This window comes from Hemiscyllium ocellatum, chromosome 10, assembly GCF_020745735.1.
Source record: "Hemiscyllium ocellatum isolate sHemOce1 chromosome 10, sHemOce1.pat.X.cur, whole genome shotgun sequence".
Lineage (NCBI taxonomy): Eukaryota > Metazoa > Chordata > Chondrichthyes > Orectolobiformes > Hemiscylliidae > Hemiscyllium > Hemiscyllium ocellatum.
The window spans coordinates 36,621,637-36,634,231 of record NC_083410.1 but is presented as its reverse complement, the minus strand read 5'-3'; positions in this window follow the sequence as shown (position 1 = coordinate 36,634,231).

Sequence of the window (12,595 nt, the reverse complement as noted above, 5' to 3'; positions counted from 1 at the left end):
TGAGCCTTATACATCCTTCACAGTCTGATAGTCTCCTTTCAAGACGGACTCATGAATAATGACACTTTAGCATGATACTGAGGTCTGCTGCACCCCATAGAATTGTATTCAAGTGAGGGAGTCATTGGTATCAGAGAGGAGGGGAAGATGTTGAAGAAGAAAGGACCATGAGGCCTACATAAGATTGTGAAAATGTGAGAATGGGGTATGAGGATGTGGAGGTGTGACATTATCATTGTTGAAAGATACAAACCAATTATTCACCTATACCCTGCAGAATGTAATGATTTTAACCATCACTAACATGCCATTACCCATCTCCCTATAAATTATAGGTTTAGACACTAGAAAATTGAATGATTAATGACTGCATTCTAGCACTCAGGTAAGTGGGTAAGTAAGGTTAGGTTTGGTTGATGGGGAATAAGATTTACCTAAAGCCTCCTTGTGGGATCAGACAAAGTTCCTCCCAGCACTGCGAAGAGAAATAACCTTAAGTCATTACAACTGAAGGAGGCCTCTTGATCCTAATCACACTGCCCTTCACACTGGGAAAGTCTTGACAGATTTCCTGCACAAGGCCAGGTTAAAATTGCTGAAGGAGCCTGATAATTATCAGGATTCCAGTTGTCACATGAATTAGAACTCCACTCGTTTTTGGTGGCTGGTTGACATTGATCCAGAAACATCCGGTAAAATTGCGAATGCTGGGATAACTGTGTTCTGGTTGGTGACAAGTAACCGCCCAGATTCCTTCACGGAAATAGGAGAAGATCGATACTGCTAATTCACTGTAACTCACACCTCTACCTGTACACACAGGTACAGTATAACGTACCCACACATCAAAATTAATTTACTACTGAATTCCTATTTGCTAAATTAAATTGCTGAAAAGAATTGGTGATTGAAGTCTGTCAAAACAACGTTAAAAATCACACAACACCAGGTTATAGTCCAGCAGGTTTAATTGGCAGCACTAGTTTTGGGAGCACTGCTGCCTTATTTAAAGGTTAACTGATGTTGTTTAAGGATTTTCAAAACGATTGCATAGTTTTGTTAACCCACCTTTCTACTATTTCCTGGGCCTGTGTTATAAAGTGCATTACAACACTCACAGGTAATACACAACCACCTGATGAAGGAGCAGTGCTTTGAAAGCTAGTGCTTCTAATTAAACCTGTTGGACTATAACCTGGTGTTGTGTGATTTTTAACTTTGCACACCCCAGTGCAACACCGGCATCTCCAAATCATGTCAAAACAACTGCAGGTTTAGATGGGTACTTATTAATATCTACACTCCAGCGTGCTTTGCAAGCTCTTCCTTTAAGTGTTGATGTAAACTGTTTAAAATAATAGCAAAGAGAACAACAGCTGGCCTAGCTTAATTTTCAGTGAGTATCACCCAGTTACTATAGAGGCTCATTTGTTGTCAATTTGTACCTAGTCTGCCACAGATTTAGTCCTTATAATAGAGTTGTTATTTACCCAGCAGTTGGTACTATTCATTAGTTTAGAAATTATAGTCTTTGCCCTATTTAAAGGTTAACTGATGTTGTTTAAGGATTTTCAAAACAATTATGTAGTTTTGTTAACCCACTGTTCTACTATTTCCTGGACCTATGCAACAATGTGCATTACAACATTCACATGTAAACAGAATCAACAATTCTGAAAATCAATGGTGAACTACAAGATACTTAATTTGCAGAAACAGCCAAGGGCATTGATTTAGCAAGCAATGCTACTGTAGATTGGAATATTGCAAGTCAAGGAAAGCCAGGCTTAGTGAGCAGGTCTGAAAGTCTGAACTGGAAGGTGATCAAAGTCAGGAGGTGAACAGACAGACTCTAAGGGATATTCCCACACCAGCTGAGGTTACCATGAAAGATTCTCTTTCTCAACCTTTCCCCTTCACAAAGGCATTGTTTCCTATGGTCCAATAGGTTGATGACAACTTTACCTTTACCTTTTTATAGGATATTGATAAAGTCCAAATCTGAGTCAGGCATGGAAAGAAATGGCAAAATGCATTGTCCAATACTTGTAGGGACTGGTAAGAAAATAAGGGCTAATCAGTTATGAGGAATGTGGGTGATAATGGACAATTACCCCATAAGATGCTCACGTCAAATTGCAAACTACTGACTGTCTATTCAATTCAATGACTGGGGAATTCATCCTGAATGGACTGCTAAGGGGTGTCTCTGTGGCTAGTATTATGACCAGGTGAGAAGGGTAAGTCATTTTTTAATCCCTCTCAGTTGGCCACAACAGATTTATTTCTGTTTCACATGAAGTAATCACAATCAAGTAAATTTATAACTCACTAGATTAAGATGAAGCAGCTGATTACACGTTTGTTTTGAGTGAAAGAAAGAAGAATTTTATTACCTACTAATCCCAAGGAACTCTGTTGAAATGTAAGTAGTTTGTTTAGAAAGGCGAGAATGTCTGGTTCAGATAGGGATAATAAAGTTTACACAGTTTAAAAGTCCCTAGAATCCTTGAAGTGTTAGATTTTAACCTCAGACCACAATTGTTTAATTGATGACTGGTATTCTCAGCTGTTGCAAAGTTTCTAGACAACTCTGAGTTCTCATTAAATGATTATTTTCCAAATTTACTTTGTCACCAGGCTGTGTTTTTTGAGATGATAAGAGAATCAGGGAGAGAGGGTCTTTCATTTCTTGCTTATGATTCCATTTTCTACCTCACTGCCTTTCAGCTCATAAGCAACTCCTGAAATATAATTAAATGTATATTTCTGAGTCTGGCTTCATTGCCCTTTCAAACTGGGCAGGCAAGCATTTCACATCCAAATATGTGAAATTACTGCAAAAGTGTGAATTAAAATAAGAGATATTGACCTGAGCATCTTGACACCAACTCTGTTGTCTTGTGCCAATACCTTTAATGAAGACAGCTTTGTTTATTCAGCATTGTAATTCTCCTGTAATGCCTCAATCTGTGGCCAGGTGATAATGGCAGCCATCTTATGTCAGTATTTGTTGTTTTTTTTGAACCAATTTTAATCCATGAAAGATCTCAGATATAGCAGGTGATAGACATCTCAATTCAAAGTCCATATTTATCACGTTGTAACATGAGCATGGATCACAACTAATCTGTGCTAAAGCGTACATCTTTTAAAAGGGGCATGTATGAAGGCTGAAACAGGTGGTGGAACTATTTCCAAAGTGTTTCAGCATAGGAATGACACTACCATTGAGCAAAATGCAAGACAGAAGACTTTGATACACTGTTGGAGGTCTTAGACCAAGAATCTGAAAGGAGAGAGGTCATATTTTGTAGAAGACCTGGAGGTGCTCCAGGCATAGATTGAAAATTAGAAGAGATTGCAAAGAATTTCGACCTGACCATCAGTCTTCAGTTCCAGAAAATGATAAATTACCTTACACAGGGTGAGTAAAGTCAGTGAATGCATCTTCGGTGCCATTTCCTACCTGCTAATTACACTCACCAACAGTCCAATGTACCATACCTCCCATCATTCATCCACCAGCAAACTGGAATCATGTCTAAGGTTCAGATGTTCTACATTACCTAAACTTTCTTAACGATTCACATTCTATATCTTTTGCATGCCTTAAGCTATTCAGGTATGACAGTGACACCAACCAAACACCTTACAACACAATCACTGACACTGTTTCCTCCAAGTTGCAGTCACATAACAGGAGAGAGAGGTGGTAAAGGGAAGGCACACTTGTACCTTCTAAACCCCTCAGAGGAAACACATCAATCACTTTTGAGCTGGCTGTTTTGCAACTGTCATAGTTGAAAACATTCAGAATGTTCAGGTTTCTTACAGCATCTCAAATTCTGTGTCACCCTCATCCCACCACTTGATGTGACCATGAAGCTGGTGCTTTCCTTGATCTTTCCCCTCCCCATGATCCTCCCTTTCTGCATGTATGTTTCCAGTTACTCACCTACCACCTGATCAGCCAAGGTGACCTCACACGGAGGGGTCTGAGTGAGAGGCCATACTTCATGAAGAAGTAGCAGCTCTTTGTTTAAGGTTGGCATCTTGCAGCTCTGAAATCGGCACTGTGTGCACCTTCAGTTAGTCCTGTCGAAGGGGATCTGCTCACAGAGAGTTACCAGGCATGGCAGGGCGCATAAGGAAACATGGAGAAAAGACCACGTGGAGAGGGTGAGATTGCAGCCAGATTTTGTGCAGAGGACTCAGATGAGAACTTCATCATGAGAACAGATGGGAGAATGCTGATGGGTAACCACTCAGGGACGGCCAGTGCAAGGTCAAGGAGAATGGAGGAGTCTGACATGGTGCAGGGTTTCACACGGATGTTAGATGACATCCATTCTGGTGAGGAAATAATGGCCAATGTGACCACACTTTCAGATCAGGCCAGAGTTCACTGCCCTCACTCAAGACAAGCTTGGAGGCAGGGGATACTTCATTGGATGGGAGGTGCTGGGTGGATCCGCACTGTGCCTGTTAAGTCCTTTACTTGGAAAATGAGTGTTCATTGAAGGGTCTGATCCCACCAGCATTCATACTCGATCACCAGTGGGCAGGGAATTTGCCATGTTGGATGCCTTAAAAAAGTCCTGTTTAGAGTTATAGAGTCAAAGAGTCATAAAGAAACAGACCCTTCAGTCTGACTCATCCACTTCAACCAGACATCCTAAATTAATCTGGTCCAATATGCCAACATTTGACCCATATCTCACTTAACCCTTCCTATCCATATAACCATCCAGATGCCTTTTCAATGTTGTAAATGTACCAACCTCCACCACTTTGTCTAGTAAGTTCACTCCATAAATGCACCACCCTCTGCTTGAAAAGTTGCCCCTGAGGTCCCTTTTAAATCTTTCCCCTCTCATCCTAAACCTATGCCCTCTACTTTTGGACTCCTCCACTCCAGGGAACACACCTTGTCCATTTAGCCTATCCATGGCCCTCATGATTTTATAAACCTCTACAAAGTCACCCCTCAGCCTCCAGTGCTCCAGGGAAAACAATCCCAGCTGATTCCACCTCTTCCTATAGCTCAAACCCCCTAATCCTGACTATCACCTGATGAAGGAGCGACACTCCGAAAGCTCCGAAAGACAATCCAATTAAACCTGTTGGACTATAACCTGGTGTTGTGTGATTTTTAACTTTGTACATCCCAGTCCAACACCAGCATCTCCAAATCTAATCCTGGCAACATCCTTGTAAATCTTTTCTGAACCCTTTCAAGTTTCACAACATCCTCCTAGTTATGTGTAGACTCTCGTTTTCAAACATGCAGTAGTTGATTGAAAGACCTGGCATCAGGAAGAGTTGGAGTGGCAGGGGTGGAGTGGACACTGAGGTAATGAGATCCATGCTGATTACTACATTGGCGAGCATGAGGGGTATGCAAGCTTAGACTGCTGCCAATATGGCTGTGGAAACCAGTTCTTAAAGATACCTCTCTGTTTCTTGCACCAGCTAACCAGGAGTACTGACATGCTGCCTCTGAGCATTGGCAAGGGGCTAAAACATGACCATCACCATAAGGACATCTGCAATCCCCCTCAGTGAACATTAGCAGCCTTACACCTTTACTCTTCTGATCTTGGCACATAAAAAAATTTTTTAAAAAGCAGTGATATGCTTCTGAGGCTCTATAATGCTCTTGTCAGGCCACATTTGGCATATTTGAGCAGTTTTGGGCCCCATATCTCAGGAAGGATGTACTAACCCTGGAGCATGTTCAGACGAAGTTCACAAGAATGGTCCCAGGAATGAAAAGCTTAACATTTGAGGAATGTTTAAAGGCTCAGGGTCGATACTTGATGGAGTTGAGAAGGATGACGGATATTCTAATTGAAACTTACATATTACTGAATGGCCTGGGCGAGTAAATGTTGAGAAGATGTTTCCATTGGTAGGAGAGACTAGAACCTGAGGGCACAGCCTCAGAGTAAAGGGAAGACCTGATAGTACAGAGATAAGGAGAAACATCTTCAGTCAGAGAGTGCCGACTCTATGGAATTTACTGCCACAAAAGGCTGTGGAGGTCATTGTGTGTATTTAAGACAAAGGCAGGTAGGTTCTTGATTGTCAAGGACATCAAAGTTACAAGAAGAGTGCGGGTAACTGGAGTTGAGAAATGTATCAGCCATGATTGATGAGTGGCCTAATTTCTGTGCCTATGTCCTTATGGTCTAACCTCCTACTTGCTCAAACCCTACTGCTTCCTTGTGTAAGATTTATGTTTTCAAGACTTGTGTTTCTCCTCCAGTCACTCTCTATTCCTTCTCGGGGCCTAGTATTGGATAAAAGGTTTCAAACTGGCAGCAAAATGTCTTCTCACTTGCATGTCTGTACTCCAACAATTGCTGAAGGATTTGCAAATGCGGGTTCCATTTAATATCTCTGTTGAAACAATGGAAAACCTCATTGTACTGGGCAACATAGCAGTTGAGAATTAAGGGCCGAGAGTGTGGTGCTGGAAAAGCACAGCAGGTCAGACAGCATCCGAGGATCAGAAGAATCGACGTTTCAGAAATTTCAGGGTTTATGCCTGAAATTTCAATTCTCCTGCTCATTGGATGCTGCCTGACCTGCTGTGCTTTTCCAGCACCATACTGTCTACTCTGATCTCCATCATCTGCAGTGCTCACTTCCTCCTAGTTGAGAATTAATGTTGTATGTGGTTGTTTCTGTAGGTTCACCAACTGATCAGATTTCCATTCATTCAGATTGTGATAGCTCAAATACTATTTCTGTGTGGTACATTTTGAGGTGATGGAGGTTGCGTCAGTGTCTCAGTAGGGCTCAGTTTGAACCAGCATCTCAATCTTCTCTGAATCACCACACTCTTACAGGATTCAACAGTACAATTGGAAGTCTGAGAGGAAACCTTCCAGCTGACATACAACTCCTTATCGCTCCTACTCATTCAAGTAAATGGAATGGGTTAGCACGGGGTCACTTGCTTAGAATGCTGCAATGTAACCAAGAATGGAGGAATCTCAAATGCTTGAAAATTGGGCTCCATACTTCCCTCTGAGTGATCAGTCTCCTCTTAAACATTTGCTGTTTGCTGCATGCCTTTAAGTGGAGCCATAGTTCACAACTAGGAAGTGATCTTTATATCATTTAGTGTTAATTTAAAAAATTTCATCAACTCCTCATGTGCATAATGGAGAACATCCTTTGTTGGTTAGTGGAGGGTGTAATTCATGTTTCACTGACGGTAGGAACAGTCCCAGGTTCTTGGTGTTCAGGTCACTGGTAGGTCCAATCACTCATGGTTTCATGGTGGTTAAGTGATTATATGCTCTGGTAATTTTAGTGGCATGTGGGATGGTGTTGGTGGACAGGTATGCTTTTGATCCTTGCTAGTCTCGTAGGAATGAGGTGGGGAATGTATTTAGTTCTTCTGTGGTCTGAAAGACAGAAATTATTGAAGAGACACTGGCTTCAGCATTAGAAATGCTTAAAATTTTAGGGCTTCTGAAGTGAAAACCATACATATCGTTCAAATTCTCATTTCTAATTAGACTTGAAAAGCAAATGTGCCAAAAATATAGAATTTAGGGTTGCGAGAATTGCAAGAAGATTGAAATGTTTGATATTCGCATTCCTCTTAGAGTGTTGGAAAATTGGAAACTGTTAGAAGGCAATATACAAAGTCATTGAGATTTAAATCTGAGAGCTCGGGCTTTTGTTGATTATCACCTTCTCCCCAACAATCCAAGTGAACAAGATACACAATAATGTACAGAGGCAAAATACTGGAAGGCTGAAAGAAAAACTGAAAGTGGGTGACCTTATAGAGGTTTATGAAATCATTAGGGACATGGACAGGGTGAAGAGCCAGGGTCTTTTTCCTATGATGAGAGAGTCCAAAACTAGATGTTATCGGTTTAAGATGAGAGGGGAAAGATTTGAAAGGGACCTGAGGGGTACCTCTTTCACACAGAGGGTGGTGCATGAATGGAATGAGCTGCCAGAGGATGTTGTCGAGATGGGTACAATTACAAAACTTAAAAGACCTTTGGATAAGTGCATGAATAGGAAAAGTTTAGAGCAATATGGACCAATTAAGGGAATGGGACTAATTAAGTTTGGGATACCTGGCCAGCATGGACAAGTTGGACTGAAGGGTCTGGCAACATCTGTTGAGAAAGAGACAATATTAATAGATATAATTTTATTTGTCCCCTCCACTAGATGGCGTGAATGCAGGAGGGAAGGCAGGGAGGTAAATTAGTAGGGAGCTGCAGTGGGGGGGGCAGCAATTTACATAACATAAGGCCCAGTTAAAGGCATTTTATGGGGCTGGCATTTGCCAATGGCGGGATGGTCCCTGGTCACATGAGAAGCTGTATATGAATATGGACAGTTCAAATATTGGGATGGCATGGTAGCTCAGTGATTAGCACTGCTGCCTTGCGGGTTCTGATTTAAATTCCACCCTCTTGCAATGATGGCTTTTGCACATTCTCCACACATCTTCATGGGTTTCCTCCAAGTGCTCTGGGTTCCTTCCACAGTCCAAAGATGTACAGGTTAAGTGGATTGGCCTTGACGAGTACAGGCAGGTAGGGAAGGGAGTTGAATCTGGGTAGGATGCTCTTCGGAGGGTAGATGTGGACTTGATGGGCTGAATGGTCTGCTTCTGTGCTGCACGATTCGTATGACTGTTTCAGTCTCATGAGAAGTTATGAATGGTACTGAACATTGTGCAATTATCAGTGACATCTCCATTTCTGATCTTATTCTGAGGGTCATTGATGAGGCATCTGAAGTGGTTAGACATAGGATACTCCCTTGAGAAGGTTGTGCAGTGATGCCTTTGCACTGAGATGATTGAGATGATTGACCTTCAACCATCATAACCATCTTCATTTTTGCCCAATGTGACTCCAAACAGTGGAACATTTTACCCGATTCGTGTGGGCTCCAGGTTTTGCTTGGGTTCCATGATATTCAGTCAAATGCTCCCTTGATGTTAAGGGCAGTCACACTGAACTTACCTCTTGACTTTCATTCATTTTTCCATGTTTGACCGAAGCTGAAATTGGCTGGAGCAGAACCCAGACTGAACCAATCTTGCTGCAAGCATCTGTGGACTTGATCTCAAAGTGTTGAAGCTGGTGGTAAAATTGAACCCACTGTTTCAGGTCAATGACTTTTCAATTCACAAGGCTGACTCAGGTCCCAGGAGCAAAAGACACCCTCCCTTTCAAAAGCTGTTGATAAATGAGATATCAACAGCAGCTTTTGTACAGCAGCTTTACTGGGGAGATGGTGGTTGCTACTGCTGTGAGAACTACTCAAAGACCAGGTTCACAGAGTGACCCAAGGTAGCAGCAGGTAACCACAGGTTGGCTTTTACAGGGTGACGGTTCTGGAATGTCGGAGGGCTCAGCAACAATGGTGCGGATGATTCTTGAAGGGACCCCTGAGATAGCCCCACTGCCTGATGTCAAATCCCACAATCAGATACTGAGAGCCTTTGGATTGTGGATACATGCCACCTGGGCCCGGGAAAGGTCAGATCTACAGTTTTACCCATTGTGGATCCCTGCATGGTAACAGGGAATGCTATATTTTTAATCAATCTCTTCAAAGATGTTTCTACATGCCTCTGGTGCAGGTGGGACTCGAACCGGGTTTTCCTGGCTCTAAGGCAAGGATACCACCACTGTGTCAGAAGAGTTTTACAACTGGGAAATCGGGCCAGCTGTAAGATAATGCCCTTAACTGGTGAGTCACTGCCAACTTAAGGGTTTCTGTTGGTTGCAGGGCGGGAAGGAGCATCAACATCTTTCCTGCCCAGATAGTGATGAAGGTGGAATACCCACCCGCTACCCTTCTGTTTGATTAAATGCCTTCTCCACCTCCAAACACACCACTCGAGAGAAGATTCCATGCATGTACTCTGCAGATACCATCTGCTTAAGTTTTCCTCCTGTGTTTCACCCGTTTTTCATTTATGCGTTTCTCAGTTTTACTTTTTCCCATTTGGATGTAAGGTTAGATCTGGAAAGCTAACCTCCTGCGTCTTCTCAAAAGCTGACCAATCTGCTGAGTGTTTCCAGCATGTTCTGTTTTTGTTGCAAACTTCTAGCATTTGCAGTGGTTTACGTATATCATTGGCCAATTTTTTTTTTAAACTTCTATCTTTGGCACTAGAGTTACTCACCATGGTGAAGAGTTTGCTTGGTTAAGCTTTAGTAATGGCTGTCATAATCATGAAAGCTTAAATTTGGTCAGCTCACTGTCTCCTTATTATGAAAAGAGAACAATCCAGTTCTTCTTAATCCTTATGCTCAGTTTCCTGACACCAAGCATCACTTGAGTGGGTCAGCATCTTCCTCTCAAGATTAATGAAATGCTCCTTACAATAAGCTGTCAGAATTTTGAACAGAATTCCAGCTGGGACCTCGGAAAGGCCAATGTATAAATAGGACATATGTGGCCGATGGGAATGAGTCCTAACTCCACAGGAGAGGTGGATGATATCTGAGATATATAAAGTAAGGATGTGAGATGCATGACTCGTGCTGTCTACAGTCTTCTGATCATCTGCCCAGGCTGGTTAAAGGTTCTGCCACACAAAATGTGCAAGAGCTTACTTCAAAGGTTGGAATAGGTTTAAATTAAGCACATCGTGATTTCTGCCCATTGGGATAACATCATGTTGTGTGGTCTTTGTGTGCATCTGGAGTCGGTCTGAAGAAGCCCCATGTGTAATGGAGCACATAAAAGGTCAAGAGTTACTTGGTTATTTTCGGTTTTGTCAGGCCTTTCTGAGCAGTGGGGATTTTTATTCATTTATTGTTTCTAATTTTTAAAGTATTTTTAATATTTAGTTTTAGCTGTCCCTTTCTGCATCAATAAATATGTAGGGAAACTTGGTGTTGTAATAAAACAACTAGACTTCAGACTGTAGCTGAGGCAGTGGCAAGAATTCAACAAGACGGTAACAGATTATAAAGAACAGAAGGGCGTAGTAAATACAAACTTTCCCATGGCTTCTTGTAATGCAAACTCAAGTCCCACGGATTTGAATGGTATGTTTTATAGCTGAAGTGGTAAAGGTGTATTAATGAATGCCAGGGACATCAGCAGGCACAAGGATGGCCTCACTCATCTTCTGCCATGCAAACATAACAGCAGGTCTTGGCATGTTTCATTGGCTATAGCCAGGGAAAACTGACCTCACAGGTTTTGGATCAGCATAAATCTAGTTATTGTGCTATGTGTTTCACGAGGGCATGGAGCTACCTAGCATGCACCTCTCCTGACAGTGAAGGCCCGTGATTTTAGATCTTCAATTCAGTATGTATGTCCTATGCACAAATCCAAACCAGCTATAAGTATCAAACTTAAATATGAACATAGAATTGACCCCCAGTCCTTCTCAAATCAGAGTGATAGTCATTTAATCTTTAACACTGTCCCTCTCTCCCCACCTGACTGTACTATGTTCTGATATAGTGATATAATGAACACACCTTGAAGCCACCCCATTTACTTCTTTATCAATCCAGTTGGTCACTTAAAAAAAACTCCTAGGTCACATAACTTGACATATTCTTGCTGTTCTTGATTAAGCTACATATTTGAAAATGTTCACTCTTTGTATATTAAATTACATATCTGTAGAGATTACCTGTTCCTAATATTATCATTTTCATTTTTTTTCTAGGAAGTGGCCGGGTATTGACATACAACACCAGGATTTGTTGTATATGGGAAGGCAATGCTGAATCTTCCTGAAGTGCTGCAGTCTCTGTGCAGATGCCCCCACATTGCTGTTAGATAGGAAGATCTAGGATTTTAACACAGATACTTTAGTCTCTAGATTCCTAATTATCTAATTTCCATGGCAACAAATCATAACCCTGGATCATCTTTGAATATGTTGAACTTTGAATTCCAAGACATGTTTTCTTTAAAAGAGAATTGCTACAAACGAACTGATGTGGAAGTAAATTCAAGGGCTGGATGGAGTAAGAGAGACCCTCGAATGTTACCTCTGCTCGTGTCAAAGAAGCCTTAAAAAGAGAAATGCACTACAAACTGAATTGTAACCTCTTGGGATTATCTCTGACCATGAACTTAGCCTTTTTGTTTTAAAAAAAGACAGCAACCTGGGTCAGAGACAGATTTGTATTTTCCCCTTTCATGAACAGAGAAGAATAGTGGTTAAAGACAAGTTCAATGCTTGTCTTCATAAGCTAGTGGTAGAAGGTTTGCTAATGAGCTGAGGTACTTGCATTTACTAGCCTGTATTTCACTGCTCATTGTTTTGAAGCTCACAGTTAAAAACCTACATTCGAGTCACCTCAGCGTTGCAGGTAAATAACACCATCACTGTGAGCCAGTCAGAAGAAAATAGAACAGCATGACTCTCCCATTCTGCATGCTGCCATCCAACCACCATCATAAGGAAACAGTACAAATGATTCAAATTAGTCTGTAAAACCAAGAATCCCACAACCAACTCTTCAATGTTCCATTATCAACTCTTCATGAATGACCCATAGAGACTTACCCATATATATTTTTATCTTGTTGCTTTGTTTTTGACTCAACATCTGAATTT